This window comes from Phragmites australis, chromosome 23 (genome assembly GCF_958298935.1).
Source record: "Phragmites australis chromosome 23, lpPhrAust1.1, whole genome shotgun sequence".
NCBI lineage: Eukaryota > Viridiplantae > Streptophyta > Magnoliopsida > Poales > Poaceae > Phragmites > Phragmites australis.
In genome coordinates this window covers 2,910,058-2,925,729 of record NC_084943.1, presented here as the reverse complement: position 1 = coordinate 2,925,729, position 15,672 = coordinate 2,910,058, and the positions used below count along the sequence as shown (strand labels likewise).

Genomic DNA, 15,672 nt, shown 5'->3' with positions numbered 1-15,672 from the left:
GACTGGTCAGAATGTTGTTTTCACATCTTTTTCTTTTCTTTTCTGAGGAATCAGAGAATGCAAAATTTATACAACTTTTTTAGGTACTAGAAACATAAGAAAGAAGCTCACCAGCCTGGACCAAGTACTTTGCACATTGCAGACCTAGACACACTGAACCAATACCAGAAGACAATAGTGCCACTATTCTTCATTTGCAAACTACAAAATAAGGGCAAGGAGAATGGCTTAGCCAGCCTAACAATGACTTAAGGGGAAACGAAGTCAGTAATGACATAGCAACGACGTTCCCATTACTTTGAGATTGACAAACTGAGCAACGTTCATTATGAGTTTGTGTTATCCTCTTCATCTGTTGATGTCTTCATTGATCGCTATTAGATATTCTGACTCGTGCTATTTGTGGCATCTGGAGGTTAAGTAATGTCAGTCCACTTCTCTGAGCTCTTGCAAAGTCATCTAGATGTCGGTGTTAGCTAATGATATTGCAGTAGATGAAGATGAAGATTCGTTTCTCTTATTCGACATATCATGTACTGCAACTTAGATGTCTGGTCTAGATGATGTTTATATTGGTAATCGGTATCTCAGTTTCTGTACAAGTTTTGTTTCTGTTGCTGGCAAATTGTTGCCTGCGAAGTTTGAAATTGACCTAGTGGCGAAGAGCCGTTGCTCAAGCAGTGAGTTTTTTTGACTTTTCTTTTCTTTTTTTGGAAATATGTAGTAGCTTGCCCACTTGGTGGTGTTTGCCTTAAGTTTCTCTTTTCGGAAGAGAGCTACCTAAATTGTGTGGACGTCTCATATAGGAGGCCAAACGAATCCTGTTATCACTCCTAGTCATATTAGTTTTGTCCCTAAATGCACACCAATTTTTTTTTCTTGTTCTGTACGTATCGGAGGGTTAACTCCTGTCGCATGGATCTTGAGGGACCTTTTTTAAAGATTCGGTCAGGGAGATGATTCTGAATATGTTTGCCGGAGAAATAAATGGATATGAATGCGATGGCTGGCGGGGTGGAATGATCTAGTGCGGAATGAAGTGAATGTACTGGGGTTTAGACAGGTTCGGGCCGCACGGAGCCGTAACACCCTACTCCTGTATGGATACTATAAATGCCCTGAGAATATCCCTCAAGGATGTTGCTGGTTACAAGAATGTTTATCTATCTTAGAGCCTGGGGTTCCTTGTTCTTCGATCTGTGTGTATCTGTTGGCTTTCCCGATCTTCTCTACTTCCTTAACTGTTTCAACCGTGCAAAGCTTGCCGAGAGATTGTCTAACTTGTCGAGAGCCTTTCTAGCGCCTGTCTTTGTTCATGCTGTCGGCTGCTTTAAATACCCGCCGGCAGTAGCGAGCCCCGAATGGGAGGGCACGAGTTCCAAGGCACCATAAATGGAAAGGGCGTCATCATAGCCTCTATGCGAAATGACTGGGGATTGAAAACGCGCCTCGCGCCCGGTCATCAGTCACCATAATGGCACTGGCAACGGGCGCCGTGGAGCGGGCCCACCGGGCAGCCGCAGAGCGGCCCGGCGTGCCCGCCCTGTCTTGTTCTCCTGCCAAAGAAGCGCGGCAGACGGAACGTCTCGGCCCTTGCGACGTTATCCCGAGACGTGCCGGATGGCACGGGATGGGACCCGTGCATTTAATATCCCCACGCCCTTCTGCCAGAATGTGGCAGGAACTGACACCGAGCGTGGCGGGAGCAGTTGGAGGTGACAGGCCACGCGCGCTCTTAAATGCGGCCTCTGGCCTTTGACTGGCTGACACATCATCGCTGGACCCCTATGGAGGCCGCTGTCAGGGGGCTTCCTGGGTCGTCGGGGAACCGAGTGCTCGGGGGTCACTGTTCACCTCCCCGAGCACTCTCTCCTGAGAGTGCCCTTCCTCGGTTCTCGGGGAACCGAGTGCTCGGGGGCTACTATTCACCTCCCCGAGCACTCTCTCCCGGGCATGCTCGTACGGATCCTCGAGGGACCGAGTGCTCGGGGACCGCTGCACGCAGCCCCGAGCACTCTCTCCCGGAACTTCCTTCAGTGGGCCCTCGGAGTACTCGGGTGCCCGGGAGGCTACTGCTCGCAGCCCCGGACACACCCCTCCCGATACTTGGTTTTCACAGATTATCGGGGAACCTGGGTACTCGGGGACCACTGACTGTGGCCACGACGCCCTCTCCCGGGACTTAGCCTTTTTTACCTTGCGGAGGAGACTCCACGGGATAGCGCCACGTGGCGGATTGCTGGCCAGGCCTCGGGATTCGGGGACCCCTGGTTCCTGATTCACCGACAGCAGCCCCCGAGCCCATTGGCAGGCGATGGCCTAAAGACTGCGGATGGGCCCTTCGTCATCAACGAGGCCGAACCCAGCACCGACGCCACGCGGCGCGCTCTTAGACGCTGGCCCTTCCGGTCCGGGCTTCTGGTACGACCCATCGGGGAGCCGAACGGACGCGCGTCCAGCCGACTCCCGAGGCGCGTGATAACGGGACGGGCGGCGCATGATAACGAGGCAGGCGGTGCACGTGGCAACCGCTGACAACCGCACGGCCCGAGGGAGATTCGCCTGTCGGTTGCGCTGGCCGAGGAAACCGTCTCGCCGAGCGCGTCGCAGCAGGCGACATTTGAATTTCCCTGGGGTATAAAAGGAGGAGGGAGGATTCCGGGCCAACACCGTTAGGCCCGGAATACAGGATCCCGGAATCAAGGTGGCAATACCGAAGACCCAAATCTGCGTAAGTTTTCCCCCTTTTTCCTGAGCATGCCTTGCCCGGAGTGAGTTCGGAGACTGACCTTGTTTTCTTTTGCAGGCCGCCTACGAACGCCGCCGGAGACCAATGACGATCGGAGGCGCCGAGGTCGGCTCCAGCCTCTGAGCCTAGCGCGCCTGAGCCAAGCGCGTCGGTGGAGCCAGAGCCGCTGAGCGCGCCGGCCGAGACAGAGCCACAGGCGCCGCCCTGCCCTGAGCCGATGGCAGAGGCCGCGCCCGAGCAACCGGCGCTTGCAGAGCCCGCCCCGAGCACATCGAGTGTGGGGCGGATGGCCTCGTCGATGGCGGTGCCTGCGTGGCAATATTCGGGGACCCCGAGCCCCTCAGAGAGGGCTCGCATGGGACCCAGCGCCCGGTCGTCGCCCAGCCAACCTGCAAAACCCCTTCCAGACGTGCTAGGGAGCGCCCGGGAGGTGATCGGGCGGCTGGAGGCGGCCGTGGCGGGGGGAGAGGACGCTTCTTGAGGCGGGCTGCGCCGCCCTCTCTGAGGAGAGGGAGCGGCTAGCCAAGGGCAGGTGCCTTTTTGAGGCCCACATCGCCGCGGCGCGCGCCGCCAACGAGAGTGAGCGGCGCGTGATAGAGGCGGAGCGAGAGGCCTTAGAAGAGATACTCACGAAGGCCGTGCAGGAGCAAGAAGAAGCCGCCCGCCTGGCCGAGACACTCGCCAGGGAGAGGCAGGTGCAAGCTCGGGAGGAGGCGGTCCTGGCCCGCGAGAGGACGGTGGAGGCCTCCCAGGCGGACTTGGCCCGCCAGAAAGGCGAGGCTGATCAGATCCACAACGAACTCCAGCGTCGGGAGGAGGAGCTCCAGCGCCGGGAGGAGGACGTCGCGATCTGCGAGACCAACGTCGGCATCACGGCATCGGATCTGGACGCCCGGGAGGAGCTGCTGATCCGCCGGGAGACGGAGGCTGCCGAGGCGTTGGTGGCCTCAGCTGCTCGAGAGGAGCGGGCCGCCAAGTGGGAGTCAGAGCTGACTGCCCGTGAGTAGGCCCTCTCTGCCCTTGCAGAGCAGGTGAAGCAGGCTGAAGCCCAGGCGCCCGGCGCCGCCTCGACCGGCGCGGCCGGGGGACTGAGCCTCGAGGAGCGGGTGCAGAGCATGAAGGATGAGCTCGAGACCGCCAGGACCGAACGGGCCAACGTGAAGCTGATGATGGAAGACATCCTTCGGCAAGCACGGAGGTCCGTGAGGGTGGCCAGGCTCGGGCGAGTCCATGTGGGAGCGAAGGGGACGGGCATCGGCCACATCGCCCTTGGCTTCAAGAACATTAGCCAGCGCCTCGAGGCGCTCCCCCAGGCCGTCTAGGAGCTAGCTGCCCGGGAAGGGCATGGCTAGGCCCAAGCGGTGGCCGAGCACGTTCTGGCCTGCTACCGGAGCCGAGATCCGAACTTCTCGCTGGAACCAGCTCAGGAAGAGGTGGTCGAGGCCGAGGAGGAGACCGCTCGGGAGGCAGTCCGGGGCGCCGCCGCCGAGGTGGCGGCTTGCTTCACGCGGGAGGCGACACCGATTCCAGACCCGGGGAGCAGCGGCGAGGAGGCCCCGCTATCTTCCGAGCCTGATGGCTCTGACTTAGATTAGGCTTTTGTAATTTTCTTTTTCTTTGACTTGATATAAATATGGGAGTGATCCCTCAGAATAGCTGTCCTCTCTTGTGAATATAATGGAAGTCTTTCTTTGGGGTCACAACTCCAGTGTTCTTCCAAGTGCTTGATGAAGTTTATGTTCTTTTCACTTGATGTCCCGAGGAGTACTCAGTCAAACCGAGCCTGACCTTTCCCTCCCCGAGAACGAAGTTGCCCCGACCACTCGTCGCCCGAGCAGTGAGGCCTTCTTTGCGCGTTCAGCCCCCGAGCCCTCGCGAGTCCGCAGCGGCTAAGTCAAAAGACAAAGGCACGAACTTCCTTGCTCGGGAGATAGGTCGATCCAGCACGGAGCACGCCACGACCAGTGAACACTTTCCCATTCTGCAACCACTCAAACAGGTAGACTGGAGACACGTGCGGGCGGAAATGCGACCAAGAGTCCCCACGGTTTGGTGGTGCCCGGGCTAGGACAGACCGGATCGAGCACCGACAGCCTGCCCCAGGGGTCTAGGCTCCTGACCGCTCTTTGCTCAAGCGGTGAGATTACCCGAGAACCCTAGAGGCTCGGTAGTGCCCGGGGCCTTTTAAGCGGACCGAACACCACGACCACCATGAAGGACTTCGGTCCGACATCACCGTTCATACGGTACACCTTTCTACTGTCCGTTCTGTCGTTCCGGGAAAAGCGGACACGTGGCAGGGTTTTGTGCGCGAGGAGACCATCTCGCCGAACAGATTAGAATACGAGGGCCCCGAGGATAACTCGGGAACAATATATTACTGAATGTAAATTCATAGGAATTTAACCACTCACCGGACAGCTGTCAGCTTTTCGGCCGACAGATCCAGGAGAGGTATGCGCCCCGAGCTCGGGGTGCCCGGGAACTTGGTTCCTTCGACTGGAGCGCCTGAGCACTGGGGAGCGCGATGGGGAGCCTGGGACCAGGCGATCCTGACCACTCATGTCTGAGCAGTAGGACCACCCGAGGACACCCTAGGGCCGAGCAGCGACCTGGGCACTGAGGCCCTCGCGATCGAGCTGCTTTTGCTTTTGATTGTTGATCTGTGATTTGAGAAAAATAGAAAGATTCTTTGCTTGGTGCGCTCTGTTAGTGCGGTACTCATTATAGGCTGCTCTTGTTTTCGACCCGAGACCTCTCAAATACCCAAACCGGCGAACTATGCAGGCAGAGGCATAACCCAGAGGTCCTATGGTTCGGTGGCGCCCGGGGTATGACAGACCAGACCGAGCACCGACAGCCCGCCCCTGGGGCCTAGGCTCCGGACTAATCTTTGCTCGAGCGATAGGATTACCCGAGAACCCCAGGGACTCGGTGATGCCCGGGGGACTGCCACGACACCGAACACCACAGCCTACCACGACAGACATATGTCAGCAGCAACTGCCCGCGCGTATACCGATCGGGATTCTTTTATCAACGAGAAAAATGAGAGAGCAAATTTTTTCTCGCACAATCGAGCATCTCACCAGACAGATTAAACATATGGAATCCAGAAAAATAAAATTTGACATAAGAACTACACATTGATAACATATATATTGTAATGACAATTTTTACAAGACTGGGTGACTTACCCGGTTAGTGGTAGCCCCCGGTCAACTTGGGCGGGGGTGAAGCCCCCGGCCTGGTTGACCTGAGCACGCATACATGCCATCTACGGGAAAAATTTGCGCAGGTGCTCGATGTTCCACGCGTTGGGGAGCGGCTGCCCATCCTCTGCAGCCAACCGAAAGGAGCCTTCTCGCGGGACACCGATCACGGTAAAGGGGCCTTCCCACATAGGGGACAGTTTATTCCTTCCTTCGCGCGACTGGACACGTCGGAGAACTAGATCCCCCACCTCGAGAGATCAGGCCCGGATGTGACGCTGATGATAGCACCACAGGCTTTGCTGGTAGCGGGCTGCTCGGACGGCGGCACGCCGCTGGCGCTCTTCCAAGTAGTCGACGTCGTCGCGCCTCTGCTGTTCCTGTTCGCCTTCAGAATAGGCGTGCACCCGAGGGGAGCCTAGAGTGAGCTCGGAGGGGAGGACCTCCTCAGCGCCGTACACAAGGAAGAAAGGAGTCTCCTCGGTAGCGCGACTTGGCGTGGTCCGATTGGCCCATAGCACGGCAGGTAGCTCATCGATCCACCATTTCCCGTGCTTTGCGAGCATGTTGTAGGTCCGGATTTTGAGCCCCTTCAATATCTTCGCATTGGCGGGAGTAGTTGGAGGTGACAGGCCACGCGCGCTCTTAAATACGGCATCTGGCCTTTGACTAGCTGACACCTCATCGCTGGACCCCTGTGGGGGCCGGCCGCTGTCAGGGGGCTTCCTGGGTCGTCGGGGAACCGAGTGCTCGGGGGTCACTGTTCACCTCCCCGAGCACTCTCTCCCGGGCATGCTCGTACGGATCCTCGGGGGACCGAGTGCTCGGGGGCCGCTGCACGCAGCCCCGAGCACTCTCGCGTGGAACTTCCTTCAGTGGGCCCTCGGGGTACTCGGGTGCCCGGGAGGCTACTGCTCGTAGTCCCGGGCACACACCTCCCGATACTTGGTCTTCACAGATCATCGGGGAACCTGGGTACTCGGGGACCACTAACTGTGGCCCCGAGCACCCTCTCCCGGGACTTAGCCTTTTTTACCTTGCAGAGGAGACTCCGCGGGATGGAGCCACGTGGCGGATTTCTGGCCTGGCCTCGGAATTCGGGGACCCCTGGTTCCTGATTCACCGACAATACAGATTGCTGAGATGATACTAGTTTGTCCTATTCATGTTGCTTTTCTTTCAATTTGAGCCTGCTAGTTATGAACTTTTGTGATGCGTCATTAAAGAGGCTAGATTGATTATATATTGTACTATCTCCGATTGCAAATATACATCGTTTTAGATTTATGCACAAGGATTAAGAAAGTAGATCAAATGATCTTATTGTCCTTTATTTTTGTTGTCCTTTATTTATTCTGCATTGGAAATGATAACTCATTTACTTGTGAGAGTGATAACATTTATTACGCAAAGGTAAGAAGAGAACAAAAGAGAAAAAAATACATAGAAGTTTAAAAATAGCTTATATTTAGAGAATAATTTAGAAGACTAAAACGATCTATATATTTGTAATTAGAGAGAGAACTAGTTAAAGCTTGCTAGTTATGAAGTGTACTTGCTACTATAAACCACACAATATAGTAAGTTTTCGTCAGTTTCGGTAAAAGAGTACAATAACTAACATGCAGGCACTAATCTTGGCAGAAAAGGATCCGAGCAAGTAAATAACAATACTGACATCTCTGATTTCATTTGAACAAAGGATATTACGTCCATCTTATTACGTACGCTCACTCCAGATCGGTAAAGCTCTGGTTCCTCTTCAGAGATAGATTACTACGTGCTGCCCAACAAATCGCATCGCTAGGCAGCACATTAGCAATGCATAAACCTCAAATTACTCTACTGACGAATTAAAAAGAGATACGCTGCCAGCAACGGGGCAGCAGGACACCTTGATGACCCTGGGCTTCTTGCTGCTGCTGGCTCCTGCAGCAATGGTGGCCCGACTTGCTTCTGATCATATTCGTAGGCGGCGAGATCGACTCCCAACGCCGCCCTCCCAACTCCCAATGTCTGCATCAACTTCGCTACTGGCAATGTAAGTTGTTACTTGTTACACGTTCCTGTTGTAATTGTTTCACTCGCCTGTGGGACGAAGAGATTTTTTTTATTTTAGTTTTTTTAAACTAATATTTTAATAACAGCACGAGGGCATCTAAATTTTCAGAAACTAACCTCTTTTGTCACAACATAGTCACGCCATATTCATTGGTGTGACCAAAGTGGCCACGCTAGCGGAAACCCTGACGCCTTTATACATGGGCCCGATGTGACAGCCTGACTCGGATGAACAGTGTTTTCAGCGGATTCAATTGTTCTCTTTCCGTTTTCTCTATTTGAATAGTGGAGTTGTCGTACTCTAAAATTCACGAAATTTTTTCTGTATGTCCTATAATTCATGATGAATCCATTTTAAAAAGATTCACCTCAATACCCCATCTAGGTTTCAAAATAAAAAAACTTCAAAAATAGCTACTTTTAGATATTCTAGCAATTATTAAGGCCTCAAATAAATTTCCAAAAATCTGAAAAAATTCACTAATATTCCTCTCATATGGCGTAATAATTTCTAAAATTATTTTCAACCCTAGGTTACTTGGTGAAAAAGTGAGTTTATTTGCAATGCTCTATTTATATGTATTTTTATCATTTCATATTATTTAGCCTTGTAAACGCCCTCTAAATAATTAGCAATTATGTTTGATTTTACTCAAAATTTTGCTAGCGCTTAATGCAACATGTATAGATCCTATTTGCAAACATGAACAGTACCAGGTAGATTTAAATTAAAGTCCTTTCATCTTTCTCTATTTGGACAGTGGGGTTGTTGTGCTCCAAAATTCACGAAACATGCATTGGTGTGTCTAAAGCCTAAGTCAGGACAGAGGTCTTATCATTTCATGGCTAAAGCTGAGTCGTGTGGTCACTTCTTGTCTAAAGCCTGACTCACGACAGATGTGTTGCCATTTCATGATTAAAGCTGAGTCGTGTTGTCACTTCGTGTCTAAAGCCTGTCTCACGACAGAGGTGTTGTCATTTAATGCTTAAAGCTCTGTCGTGTGGTCACTACATGTCGAAAGCCTAATTCACGACAGAGATGCTGTGCTAGTGTCCTCTTATGACTAATATTCGTCCTTGAAGGTTGAGAATTTGTTGTAGTTGCCTGTGACTGCATGATTTTAGAGGCCCCTTTGCACGGAGAATACATTTTGAGTGGGTGTAGAAGTAACATCTATCCCTTTGATCTTAAGCCAAAGTCAAAGCATGCTTTAAGCATTCATCCAAAAAGCAAGCAATCTTTGTGTGTTGAACGGTTCACACAATCACATGATTGATGCTACAACTACAACTAATGTTAGTCCCCGAGGTGCTGGTGATACAACTACAAAGCTCTGTTATGTGGTCACTTCGTGTGTACAGTATGAGTCACGATAGAGATGCTGTCGTGTGGCCACTTCGTGTGTACAGTGTGACTGTGTGAGTCACGACAAAGATGCTGTGATGGCAGCAAGGTATTGTCATTTCATGTTTAAAGCTGAGTCGTGTGGTCACTTATTATCTAAAGCCTGACTCACGACAGATATGTTGTCATTTCATTCTAAAAGCTCTGTCGTGTGGACACTTCGTGTGTACAGTGTGAGTCACGACAGAGATACTGTGCTGGTAACAAGGTGTTGTCATTTCATGCTTAAAGCTGAGTCATGTGATCACTTATTGTCTAAAGCCCGACTCATGACAGATGTGTTGTCATTTCATGCTACCGTTACATGCTTTGATTTTGATCGTTCCTTGGATCTTCTTCCTAAAACATCGTGCAAATTTATGTGACCCTACAGGTCAGGTGCCGAGAGGGGCCGCTGCCAGCTTTCATGTGTAATCACCATCGGATAGCTCCTTCCAATCCACAATTAAACTACTCATGGATAATGGTTACCACTATTTCATTCAGTGTAACCTAAATTATGTATAGATTCTTGATGAACATATCTCATGGCTTAAACCTAAGAACATTAATGTTATCAAATGCCTACTTTCAACAAAATTGGAAATTATTTCCTAATTTAAATGTACGTTTCAAAATGCTTAATTCACCTTGTAGTCTCAAAGGCTGTGGGTAACCATAGCACTTAGCCATGTTTGAATATGCGCAATTTAAAGTGTATTAATCTTCCTAAAAATCATGTGTGTGGTTCAGCTAAAACATATTCTGAACTATCCATACAATAAATTTGGTAAGGTTTAGACCGCAAATGGCAATTCTTTTTGGCTCCACAAGTCACCTAAGTATCATTGTTATAGAACAAATTGTAATATATACCAATATTCGAAATTGAATAATTCAAATTCTATGACTCTATTGGATGTGCATGTTTGCAAATAGGACATGTACATATTGCATTAAGCGCTGGCAAAATTTTGAGGAAAATCGAACATAATTGCTAATTATTTAGAGGGCGTTTACAAGGCTAAATAGTATGAAATGATAAAAAATACATATAAATGGAGCATTGCAAAGGAACTCACTTTTTCACCAAGTAACCTAGGGTTGGAAATAATTTTAGAAATTATTATGCCATATGAGAGGAATATTAGTGAATTTTCTCAGATTTTTAGGAATTTATTTGAGGTCTTAAAAATTGCTAGAATTTCTAAAAGTAGTCATTTTTGGAGTTTTTATTTTGAAAACTAGATGGGGTATTGAGATGAATCTTTTTAAAATGGATTCATCATGAACTATAGGATATACAGAAAAGGTTTCGTGAATTTTAGAGTACGGCAACCCTACTGCTCAAATAGAGAAAGCGGAAAGAAAACCATTGAAACCGCCGAAAGCACTGTTCATACACGTCATGGTGTGACTCAGGCTGCCACGTCGAATTCACATGTAAAGGCGCCGGGGTTTCCACCAACGTAGCCACTTTAGTCACGCCAATGAATATGGCGTGACTACGTTGGGGAATCACGCCAGGTACTTGGTGTGACAAGAGATGCTAGTTCCTGAAAATTTAGATGCTCACGTGTTGTTATTAAAATATTAGTTTTAAAAAAGCTAAAATAAAAAAATCTCTGGGAAGAATATCTCGAAAATCATCAGTAGGCCTCTTTTTGTCGACGGTGTTTTGTGAGGATAGAAGAACTCTGCATTGGACATCATCTTGTCAGTCACCTGCATCAGTACGTAATCCGATTTAAAAATTGCAATCCAATATTCGTATGAACCAGAAAATCTTTTTTATTTATTTTTACTAAACTTGACATAAGATTGGATAATATTTACATTTGATGCTGCATCGGCCTTTAGTCCATTGATCCAGCTGTAGCCAACACCATCACTGAACTGCTCTTTCTGTCTGTCCAGGATATGCTGCGAGTGCCACACAAAAATAAGTTTAACCCACTACTCCTGCAACATCTGAATGCAGAAATGCTACAAAAATTCCAGTAGCAGGCGCCCGATTAAAATTGTTGCCTTTGGCAAGAATTGTTGCTCTTTATCATCAAATGCTTTCCTTAGTACCCACTTCGCAATTCTTCCAAGATCAGGCCGGACCTGTAACATCACAAATGATCATTGCTTGAAAGCAGTGCCCCCTTGTCAGGTTTCTATTTCTATGAAGTCCTTGAGATTAGTACCATCTTCCATTCAGGATCAGTGCTCATTGCCTCATTGATGAACTCCTTGTCCAAGAACGGCACATGAGCCTCAAGGCCCCAAGCAGATGTGGCCTTGTTGGCTCTCAAGTAATCATATTGGTGCAGAGCTTTAATCTGCAGAACAATAGTTTTGTCAGTTAGGGTATTTGGAGATGTAATATCCGTTCCACTATTTCTCCCAACATTTCTACTATTTCGGTGACCTTCCGGCATGTTTCGTGGTGGAACTCCTCTTTGTTGGGGGCCTTGTGGAAGTAGAGGTACCCTCCGAAGATCTCATCTGAGCCCTCACTGGAGATGACCATCTTCACCAGAAGTGCCTTGATCTTGCGTAACATCAGGAACATCGGCGTGCTTGCTCTGATCGTTGTCACATCGTTTGTCTCGGTGTGACATATCACATCTTCAACTGGAATAATGCCATCCTGCAACAGTTAGTGCAATCAGTGTTAGTAGTCTGTTATGACCTTCAAGATCGACAGACCAATCTATGGTAATGGATGTTCATGGTTGGTACCTGAACAGTGAAGTGGAACTCATGGTGCACAGTGCACAGGTAATCCGCCACCTCCTTTGCAGCCTTCAGATCAGGGGATCCCTGTGTAAATAATGGTAATTAACAGAATTGTGGTGTAATTTGCTGAGATTTAGTAGAAAGGTTCAGTTAAATATAAATGTGTTGGTTTCGGTTTTCAGACCTCAAGGCCAAAGCACAAGGAGTGGAGCTTAGGGCCCCAGCGCTTTGCAGCCTTTGTCCCTGCCAAGTGCCGAACAGCCTTTGCAGATCAGGGGAGCTTAGACCATCTCTAATCATATTACCTTTATTTCGTTTCCTTTTTAATTCCCTTCTTCGTTCATATTTTCTTTATTTTCTTTCATCTCCAACAGCTTTCTTTCGAAAAAAATCGTGAAGGAAAAAGAGAGAGAATTCCGTCCTAAAGAAAATAACCTTAGGAATCCCTTCGTGAAGAAAACCGTTAGAGCGCTGAAGGAAATAAAGATCTCGTCGCAAAGGGATTCTAGATCTGAAGAAAAACCCTTAAAGATGATCTTATGGCTGCGACCAATGACGAGTCGAGGCCACCAGAGAGAACAGCGAATGGGACATCAGTCATAAGCCTCTTAATCACGGCCTGAAACATACAGAACATAATTAGAGACTTACTGCACCTGTGAGTTCTCAAGTTTCTTTATTTGAAGAATAGTTTCGTTCATTTTAGATAACCGGACAACTTATTTGATTTTGTTGTGATATGCTGAAAATTCTATTCTTGGCTTTTTTGAACTGCCGTCTGAATAGTACGTAGCCTTTTTGGTTTTCAGATATGCAAAAGTGGAAGCAAGATCTTATATCTGTCAATACTTGGTCCAAGCGCAAAGTGCAAAACATGTCACCGCATTTCTGGACCAGAACAATGTCCATTAGGACTTTTTGGGCAAAACGATGATGTGGATGCCACTGTGCTAAGGCGCTTGTTCATATTTGTTTGATCTCAGTTCTAGTTTGAACTCTGAACTACAAAATGTTAGGCCAGTCCTAATGGATTCCCTTTGGAGACTAAAATCTCGTCGTGAAGGGATTTTTGTTTCCTACAGCGCTCTAACGGTTTCTCTTCACGGTTCCCTTCACGACGGGATTCTCTGTGTCATTCTCTTCACGACAGGATTCTCTCTCCTTTCCTTTCGCGATTCCTCTCGAAGGGAAGCTGTTAGAGATGAGAGAAAATAAAAGGAATGAGAACGGGGAAGGGAATCGGAAAGGGAACGAAATGAAGGAAATATAGTTGGGGATGGTCTTAGTGCTTGCCATGAAGATATGAAGTTAAGCATGTGTGCATGACTTGTGCTTTTACCTTTTCAAATGCCTTCCTGAGAGCGAGCGGATCATAGGGAACGGAGGGGATTGGACTCGGAGGACCACGGAGGGTTGTACCATCTCCTGAAGCCGCCGGTCTTGCTGGAGTAGAGGTGGCCAGTGTTATTAGGACACGGGTGCGAGTATCAGAGTCCGACTCAAGTGTGGGTGTTCGATTCAACAAACTTTAGAAAATAGGATTCGATGATTTGTCTATATATATTATTTTAAAAAAATCATAAATACAAAAAATAGAAATTTAACTTTATAGCTACAAAGCAAAGTAGGTAGTGAGCTCCACATCTTTGAAATACTCACGCTGAATACATCAATCACAAGAGGAAAGGAGGGGGAAGAAAAGAAAAGAAAAAATGAATGTGTTGGGCTTCCATGTGAAAGGCTGCTGGACCATTCAGCCCACCTAAAAAGCCTAAAGTAACCTACACTAACCCATAAGTGGTCACACACACGCAACTGCTTTGCTCCACCCTCTGCTCCACCTCCTACTCGTCACCGTTTGCATTGCTCCGCCCTCTCCCTGCCTCTTGAGTCTTGAACTCCTCCCCTCCCCTCCCCTCCTCTCCCCACTTCATGGGACCACCATGCTCTGCGCCGAGGTCAAGCGCATCCAGCTCTAGGATCTGGCGATGGCAACATGGATCTGAGCAGCAGTGGCGGTAGGTATGTCTCCTCCTGCTCCTCTCCCTTGGACACGACCGCATCACGTCGGATCCATGTCGCACAGCATCCAACGTGTATCTACAAAGAGATACGTGTCGACATGACAAAAAAAAAATGGATTCGCATATTCCAATAGCACTTAAGGTGGTCGGGAGGAAAGATCTCAAAATCAGTGGCAGACCTACATTAAGACAATGGTATACATCTGTATATCCAAAATTTTATTAAAAAAAGTTAAGTACATATCATATCTAATAGATGTAGATGTTGATAGTTGTTAAAATTTTATAATTACGTGATGTATTTCAACCAACAGACCATTTATACACTCATATGTCTTTTCTCACTAGTCACTGCCGCACTCCACCGTCTCTGAGCCCAATTAGCTTCCGGTGCTCGCACTCGTCGTTGAGCCTTGTTCATCTCCGACGATATCCAAACCGACCCTGACATTTTGAAGGTATCATAGTGTAATTAACTAGCTGTTGCATGCTTTAGTTGAGAGCAAGCACGCACGAGCACGGCTGAGTGAATGAATTACCATCAATTACCCATCCAAAGTCGAGGGCATGACACTGATGGCGTCGCAGGCAAAGGACTTACGGTGACAATGACAGAGTGATCCTTGTTGTAGAGTGGCTGGTCGCCGGAGGCGGGGTCGATAATGGCGAGGGGCTGGTGGGAGAGGTAGTAGTCGACCATCTGATTCAGGCCGCTCCAGTCGGTGCTTGAGCCTGCGTGAGAGCTCTAGGATGTGAGCGCACTTCTTGCCCTGTAGCGATGACTCACAGCCTAGCACCGCAAGGATGTCGCACATTCTCTCTGCTCTGCTATGCGGATCCTGCTAATTGGCGTGCACCCGCTCGCAAGCTACGCACGAATCTTGGACAGCAAACCAACAAAAAGTGCTCGTGAGTTACCCACCCCCTTTCGTTATGAGGTTGTGCACATTGGTGTCTCACGGTCTCACTCGTCTCACCCTTGTGAACCTCACCTGACCCGATCGGCAGCCAGCAAAGCAACAGTGCGCGGGTGGCTCAAAAGTTTTGTCTCAAATATTTTGAGAAAAAATTTGGCTGAAAAAAGTTTTGAGAAAAAGTTTGTATCAAAAGTTTGGCTTAAAAGTTTGCCTCAAAAATTTTGAGACATAGTTTGGCTCAAAAGTTTTGATCAAAAGTTACCGAGAAAAGTTTGACTCAAAAGTTATCGAGAAAAGTTACCGAGAAAAGTTATCAAAAAAAGTTTTTACGTAAAAATTATCAAGGAAAGTTTTTAAGAAAAAGCTATTAAAAAATTATCGAGAAAAAAAATTCAGCACAAACTTCTCTGTACTATAAAGCGCGATTTTCTCAAAAATATTTCTCACCCAACAATTATCTACCCAAATCAATTTAATAGCATCGGATCCGTTGCACAATTTCCATCCAACAACATGCATGGACGGTGGCCCCACTCGTCCATGCCCGTCCACGCACGAGCAGCTGAGGATTCAAGCGAGAACGCATGTGTTTGGCCTT

General features: G+C 48.5%; 1 pseudogene; it reads right to left on the bottom strand.

Annotated features, from left to right (window-relative positions):
• Positions 1 to 11,014: 11,014 nt before the first annotated feature.
• LOC133905658 (asparagine synthetase [glutamine-hydrolyzing]-like) lies at positions 11,015 to 14,857 on the bottom strand (annotated as a pseudogene).
• Between the last annotated feature and the right edge of the window lie 815 nt (positions 14,858 to 15,672).